We start from the raw sequence: 8414 nt of genomic DNA, 5'->3' as shown, positions 1-8414 counted from the left end.
AAGAAAAGAAAAGAAAAGAAAAGAAAAGAAAAGAAAAGAAAAGAAAAGAAAAGAAAAGAAAAGAAAAGAAAAGAAAAGAAAAGAAAAGAAAGAAAGACAATCAGATAGATGATAAAAGAGTAAACAACATTCTACAGACTATGCCAGGTTCAGAAGTTGAACAAACTGTAGAATCATAGAATGGTTTGGGTTGGAAGGGACCTTTAAGATCACTCAGTTCCAACCCCCTGCTATAGGCAGGGACACCTCCCTCTAGACCAGGTTGCTCATAGCTCCATCCAGCCTGGCCTTGAATGTTTCCAGGGAGGGGGCATGCACAACCTCGCTAGGCAACCTGTTCCAATGTACCACTGCCCTCACAGTAAAGAATTTCTTCCTAATATCTAGTCTATGGACCCTGAATCAGGCATTACAGTGTACTTGCCCTGCATTTGGACTTACAGGTAAGAAGGCTGAAATCTCTTTTACATGATTACATCAGAAAACTACCTTTTACATTGTTGTGGATTTTTTTGTTCTGGTATGTCAAGGAACTGTAAATAGTTCTCTACGAGTCTGTAGAGGTCCACACATTAAATCTGATGTATACTGACCTAGATAATTTCCTTGCAATTTTTTATTTTCTTGATTATATAACAATGTATGAGGCCTCATAAAACACTTGGATGGTGCTGCAGGTTCCTTTTTTGAGCTAGAAGAACCTTTCTCAAAAATCACTTTCAATAATAGGCTGGGAAACATGAGGAATTCAAAAGTAATTCTCCCTTGGCAGTTTGCACAGCTCAGTGGAGGATTCCTAATGCAGTGCTTCTGTATTGCAAGCATTTTATTCCAGCAAAGAGGTTAGGGAAGCTCTGAGCTCCCATGCCAAGTAAATTCTTCAAAGGGTATCACTGAAATTCCCGCTGTGCAGTTTTCCAGCATCACATATGCAAGACATGTTGCAGCGCTTGCCCCATCCTGCTCCCAAAGCCCATGGTCAAATATTGCTTTGGCCTGTTTTGCCTTTTCAAGGCTGTGACACATGGTGGGAGGGGAACACTGTCAGCAGGTGGTTCCAAAGGTGTGATATCCTACTACAAGACTTCCAGGGTAAATATTTGCATATACAAAGATCAAAATCACAGGTCTTTGGTATTTACATAAGTAAATGTTGACAATCACTCGTGTAAAGTACACATGTAAAGGTGTAAGCATAACTAAAGTAAATTTATTTGTAAATGCGATTGAATTTACATGTGCATTCTGGGGAAGCAGGGGGAGGGTGTTTGTTTTTCCTTTTCTGACTGTTTGCTTTGGCAGAACTTGTGCCATCTCCAACCTTTCTTCATATTATTTTGCCTGGGCTTTTTTAGTGTTTGCCTGGGGTATCTTAGCAATAGCCAAGACTATTTTAAGGTCTTTGTGATAGCAGCATTTTTTAAAATATCTATTATGCCTTCTGGGAAAAAAAGAACAACAACAACTAGTTTGTTATGTAAAACAATGGCAAGAAATGAAATAAATAGCAAGAAAAACAATAAAAAAGAAAGCACTTCTGAGTCAGTCAGAACTGCAGGCTTTTCCTAATTAAACTACTAAGCAGTGACAACCTGGTGAAAAAAAATAAACATTAAGAAGGTGTTACAAAGCACTAACTTCACATGATGGGGGTTTTTAGTATTGGGATCTTTTCAAGTTGAGGCAAAAGCAACTTTAAATATTTCAGGCCGGATTTCAGCACATTCAGAAAAAAAAAACACTGTCTTCTTTCAACCAGCGCATGATGGTCTTCCAGAAATGGAGGCATACCAAATCTCCAAAATACTGATGAATTGTCTTGGACAAGCAGCGGTGTCTCATGCAATCGGACATTGCCTATCCATTTGGGATAGGCATTGTGTTGCACTTGGCCAGTGTCTGGCTATAAAGCTGTGGGGCTCCATGGTGAGTGTGTCATAGGTCTCTCTTACCTCCTCCAGGTCAGTTCCTATGAAAGGGGAGCGGTTCTCCACTTGATGCCGAGTCTTTGAAAATCAGAAATTATTTTTCTGAGTGTTAGCAGTGTGCACCAGGACAGCAAAAACCTGCATTGCTAAGACAGTGCCTGCACACCTTGGTGGGTGCCAATGTGTGCAGGAGGCAGGCAGCACCATACATGTTCTCTTACAGTCAGAGAAGCACAAGGTTGAAATTGAATTGGGCTGACAGCAGAAGGAAGAACAATTGTTATAGAATTCTGCATTTCCACAACCTTAGGTAAGGTCAGCTATATTTCTAAGGCAGCTCCTACAACTGTTCATGTTTCAAGGAAGGAGATCACACAAAACTAATAGCTCCAATATCTACATCTCATCTGGGGAGTTGGCTATTCTACATATGATTTTTTTTTCTTTAACTGTGGCCCTTCAGTCTCTGAAAATGCATTACTCTCATTTGATTGTAAACTATTGAGATCAGCTAAGCAGTTGCTTGTTCTGTTTTACAAAGTGAACTTCAATTGTTGAGGGCAAAGATCTGAGCATCAGACCTCATGAGGAACAACCTTGTACCCACAGTGATCTTCAGGCTCTGCATTAGCTCCTGTGAGGCCATTCCCCACTGTGACTCTAAGTGGTGCAACTGGTCATTGGGCTTCAGGTTCCATCTACTTCTTACATTACCATAGTGATATGCCACCTGATTCATAAGGAAACTTTGAAATAAGATTTCACTTTTTTAAACTCTTCTGGTATTTCTGGATGGCAGTTTATACAGTGGCAGGAGGGGAGGTTGCCAAGGGACGAAGTTCAGCAAGTGCTTTAATAAGGCCCTATTTACTATGTAGAGAGGGATGTACAGTTAAATACTCAACCAAAAATCAGCTGCAAGTGCAACTACAAATGAACCACTGATTGTTCAGACAACTATGTGTGCTTCAGATGTCTTAAAGGTTCTGCCAGGTATTAGATTTTAGGTAAGCTACAATATTATTGTTTTGGGTCCAGTTTTTCACTTGTAGAGCTTTAATGTTCTTTGGTCCCATACCCTACTTCACATAGTCCTATGATTTCAGAAAGCAAGCGAAGTCAATATATGAAGATATTACTGACCTTGTTGTATCAACAACAAAATTATAACAAAAAAAATTATATAAATGCCTTTTAAAGATGCCAAATAAAAAAGAAAATCATTCTTCAATATCTTTTTTTTTTTCACAATTCAATTAATTTGAACATATTTGTACCTTTGTAGTTGTACAACATGAAATATTTCCAGGAATAAAAAGTCTAATGGACTTAGGAACCTGACTTTAAGATCGTCTGTCTCTCAGTGGACACAGTCTAAGTTAATCTCCTCTCTTTCCCACACACTGCATCTCATCAAGTCAGCACATTGACTGAGAAATTGCAGTGGTCAAGGTCTAGGAGCAGCAGCCAAATATGCAGAAGGATGGTTATGTTTTTAAAATGCTAGGATCTTCAAGTCCAAGAGTCGGCATCAAGGACTTTCCTGACTTTCCTGTATACTCATCATTCGGTGCCTCCACCTGAGATAAACAAGCTGAGCAGTCACTGGTTATCTGCATGACATCTGCATTGTGTTGCAAGAACAGAGGTGAGTGGAGTGGCATGTACTTGGGATCCATTAAGAGTTTTCATTAGAGTCTGTCAATTCTGGATTTTATTACAATATCTGTATTTATTTATCTCCTTATTTCATAGAATGTATTTCTCTAAGTGGTCCAAGTTTGTTTTACTAGGCTAACTTTGAACTGATGGTGTTCCTCACTCTAGCCACATCAGCGGAGATCCATTAAAAACCAACAACCTGCGGGGAGAGGACAAGCTACCTGAAGGATATTTCTGTTTCACTGTGTCATTCTACTGCAGTTGTGATTTCTAAGTAACTTCATTAAAGGCAATGCGTTAAAGCATACTTGGTTTCTATTTCAAAGATCATTAAAAAAAAAGAACAAGTGAAAGTTATATTGTCATTAACACTGAAATAAAACTATAATCTACTCATTGATAGCTTAAGAGCAAAGATGATTTAGGATCTGAACATGTACCATCAGTGCTGCACACACGTGAGGACATTTTTTTTCTTTGAGAAGGGTTCAAGTTTAATCCTGAGTTTCAGCTTCCTCCTTGTCCTTGGCCAGTCAAATGAAAACGCTCTTCATGGAGCAGTAAAAAGGAATTGGGAGAGAAGATAAGCAAAAGAGGGGCCATTTGCTTCTGTTCTTAGAGGTGAAGACTTAAGTTTTTCCATCCAGACAAAAAAGATGACCAAAAGGTGTAGGAGTAATAGTAACAGTAGTAATAGTTCTACTTCTGATGTATCAGCAACATTCATGGGTGTCCTATGATCAACTGTGAAAAGAAAACTAGAAAATGTCAAGGAAAAACTGTGTTTTTGATAAAATGACACTGCAGAGAAACCAGGAGAAATATTCATCCTCTGGAGGTTTGGGACAAGTTCAGGAGAAACCGTTTGGAACATCTGGAACATACAAAAATGTTCATATGTCCTTAGGGACAGTATTTTTCTCCTAGAATGTGGGCTGCTGAGATTTCAGAGGTAAGATCTTTTCCTCAGCGCCTACGAGTTGTGCACAGCCTCTCCCACTGGGAGCTTCAGATCATCCCGTGATTTTGACCATATTTATTAGGCAGATACACCACATGCAAATATAAAATGAGCATGTTTTCCGCTCTGTGTTCCCCACAAGGTCTTCTGCCTTACGTTTCCAATAAATGTAGCATGGAAGAATACAGCAGTTGCATATCATGGAAACTTTATTGAAAAGTATTTAGGAATTTCAGATTAACAAAGAAAGTGTTCTGAGATGAGGAAACAGGGGAAATCTCTTAGGTTTAATTGTTTATGTTCCGTGAAATTAAATAGCTCCATGTGCACATATTCAATACATTATATGATAATAAAACAACCAAATTATATAATGATATAATATTTGATATGATATGGTACATAATATGCAATATATAATGTATAATGTATATTATACAACATGTAATATTAGCAAGTATATATACCTATACATGCATACATGTAGTATTCATAATTATGACTGAAAGCATTTTTCTATGTTTTGTTTAGTAAAGAAGGGAGTTTTCTGTCGGAATGATCTCAGGATCCAGATTTGACTAAATGCTCTTTCTAGCGAAGTATTCCTTCTATTAAGCAAATTTCTGATAAATCAATCTGAAATTTGCATTTGACTTAGGAATTAAACAATAAAATATATTATTACCACAGAAATAAGAACATAAATCTTCATTGTTAGTTCTAAGATTGTTACTTAAAAAAGACAAAAAACCCCACAACCATATTTTAAAGATCCATCACAAAATATCTGTTTAGACACTCTCACTTTACATTTGTGTTTCTTGTCATTCTTTAGTGAGAAACATCCTATAAAATAGGAAACACCTAATTGCAGAAATTGATAAATCCGGTGGGAGGAGTACATGTTGTCAGACACCATGACTTCACTTCAGCTTTGTTTTCCTTAAGCTACTCTGTGGATATGAGCATTTAAGGTCTCTTTCACTACTCATTAAGGTCAGTGAAAAACTGTCATTGATTCCAATGCATTCGAGCTTGATCAACGTGCATGTAAAAGGAAAAGCAGGGTGATTATTTATTTGATATTGTAGGCACCAATGAGTCACTCTCTTGAAATCTGTTTCTCCTCAAGCCCAAACAAAAGACATCCAGATAGCAAACACTTGTTGACTAATGCGGTCTTTATGCAAGAAACTGAGACAACTGAGATAATTTATGTTCCTAGCATGAGAATTCACACATAAGGAGGACAGATCCTTAGCAGTCCACTAAATTTTACCTAAATAGGGAGGAATTAGCAAGTCTTATGATAATACAGTAGCTCAAATGATTATATATACTAACAACCTCTTGTGGTCCTCATAAAGTTAAACAGTTAAGAGGATGGGTACTTGAGTTTGCATTTGTTTAGGTAACATGCACTGAGGCGACAGGAACCACTTGCATCCAAGGGGGCCCAGTGGTAGGGAGTGTTGCATTCTCACTCCCTCACCTTGATAAAGGAAATCTGCAGTTTACAGCTGGCAGATGGCATATAAAGCATCATGTGAGGGTCATCCTTTTCTTTCTCTCCATCCCAGCGACTGTCTTGAAGATGCTAGAGAGGAAGATATTGGGAGAGGTGCAGGGGAGGAAACAGCAGGTTGCTCTTGCTCTTTTACCACCAGACACTCAGCTGCACACTCCAGAGCACAAGCCCCTTCATGAACTGGGCTCTATAGGGTTCAGACAGCCCTGTAATATACTCAAGGTACAAGCTGGAGTACAGTCAAGGCTGTAATCACAGGCAATGTTAGACCAGAGCTGAGTCTGGAAAAGGCCAGATAAGTATTTCAGAGTATTTATCTGCACAGAGCAATGTGTTCCGGGCAGGATGTTCTGGAAATAAGAGGGACAATGAGATGTGTGCTCCCCATCAAGAACACAGAATCACAGAATGGCTTGGGTTGGAAGGGACCTCAAGGATCATCAAGTTCCAACCCACTGCCTCAGGCAGGGCTGCCAACTGCTAGATCAATACTAGATCAGATTGACCAGGTCCCCATCCAACCTGGCCTTAAACACCTCCAGGGATGGGGCATCCACAGCCTCTCTGGACAATCTGTTCCAGCACCTCACCACTCTCAGTAAAAAACTTCCCCCTGACATCTAATCTAAATCTCCTTTCCTTTAGTTTAAAACCATTCCCCCTTGTCCTATTACTATCTAGCCATGTAAAAAGTTGATTTTCCTCCTGTTTATAATCTCCCTTTAAATACTGGAAGGCCACAATGAGGTCTCCCTGCAGCCTTCTCTTCTCCAGACCAAACAGGCCCAGCTCCTACAGCCTGTCTTCTTAGTGTATCTGTATTCCTTGAAGATAAAGGAACTGAAAGTTTGGCAAATGAAAGCTTATCTTTGTAAACTTTGGATAATACTGACTTGTTCAGAATCACTTCACTTCACGACTGCATAAATATTGCTACGTGTGTGGGAGTAACCAAACCACCAATTTGATATACAGTTCTGAAACCTTCTTTATTGACAAAAACACAGAAAATATCCAGGCCCATTACTAAGGGAAACACTCCATATTTTCTCGAGGAAGGAACTTTCCTACTTCCCCTGAAAATACAGCAGTTTTTCAAGAAGGCAAACCACACGCTGACAGACTGCTGTTTGTAGCTCTCTGCCCCTCTCTCAGAGCCACCACAGCCATAGTACACCCACGCGGCAGTGACATGCAGCACCTGGGGGTAGCACTCATTCCTCACTATTGCTCTGGAGACAAAGGTATGCACCTAGAGGGCTTCTGCATCACTGAAGACCGTCCTGAAGAAAATGGATGGCATCTACACCCCATTCTTTACAAGAACCTCTCAGCCTTGGAAAGCTGAGATGGGAACTGCTAAAAATATTTAACAAAAACGATCGAGTAAAAAGCATATTTTTCACGAGGTAGCTTTGTTTCTTTGACAGCTTGCAGGTTTTATTGGAAAAACAAAACCGACCACCCACCTCCTTTTCAACAGCTGAGCACCGAAAAGTCTGTTTCTCGTAAAACGCTAAATGCATCTTAAAACACCGATAAGAACCGCTTCAGTCTTTCTTCCTCAGCCATCATCTGGCCAATGGCTCCAGAGCCAAACCTTTGCATACTGTTTGCTTTTCTAAATAAGCCATTTCCTCTTCCCATCAGCTGATTAACTGCTTTAGGGCTACAGTTACTCCTATCTCTTCCTTCTCTACAAAGTAAATGCTAAAAGGCAAAGCAGTCACAAGCTATGGCTACACTCGGGTCCACTGTGAAAGTATCACAACTTAGAATGATCACTCTAACATCCTGCTTGTTAATTCTTTGTGCTTTAGTATTAAAAGAAATCTCAACTTCAGTCCATTTGTTATTAAAATGATTATTAGGAAGAAATTCTTTACTGTGAGGGTGGTGAGATACTTCAACAGGTTGCCCAGTGAGGTTGTGGATGCCCCCTCCCTGGAAGCATTCAAGGCCAGGCTGGATGGGGCTTTGAGCAACCTGGTCTAGAGGGAGATGTCCCTGCCTATAGCAGGGGGTTGGAACTAGGTGATCTTAAAGGTCCCTTCCAACCCAAACCATTCTGTGATTCTCTGAAAACTTCCACTAGCAAACTGAAAATGTACATGTGCCTCTTATTTGTGTGGTAGATGTGGGCTTTAAAAATTAAATAAATTAAACCCATGTTTTTTTATTTGAAGTTGTAATCGATTGTTTATTCTTTCTCTGTTTGAGGTGTGATAATGTATACGTGTGCAAGTTGTAATTCACAGATGAGAAATGGAGCAACTGCTTGGCAAATAGAACTGCAAAGCTGGGACAAAGTTTCTTCACAGGGACCCGATTCCCT

The 8414-nt window shown here is 39.6% G+C and overlaps 1 long non-coding RNA gene across 2 annotated transcripts in view; it reads left to right on the top strand.

The window, feature by feature from the left end:
- Positions 1 to 3931, top strand: part of LOC110394828 — a 5738-nt gene extending 1807 nt beyond the window's left edge. The window contains exons 3-5 of one of the 2 annotated variants that reach the window (XR_002435942.1): positions 2152 to 2238; positions 3347 to 3576; positions 3756 to 3931. This is a non-coding gene — a long non-coding RNA (uncharacterized LOC110394828). The remainder of the gene's footprint in view (positions 1 to 2151; positions 2239 to 3346; positions 3577 to 3755) is intronic. The other variant, XR_002435941.1, reaches the window with a different exon arrangement.

The sequence above is a fragment of the Numida meleagris genome, chromosome 2 (genome assembly GCF_002078875.1).
Source record: "Numida meleagris isolate 19003 breed g44 Domestic line chromosome 2, NumMel1.0, whole genome shotgun sequence".
Taxonomy (NCBI): Eukaryota; Metazoa; Chordata; class Aves; order Galliformes; family Numididae; genus Numida; species Numida meleagris.
Note: the sequence above shows the minus strand (reverse complement) of the source record. Positions and strands in the feature narration are given on the sequence as shown.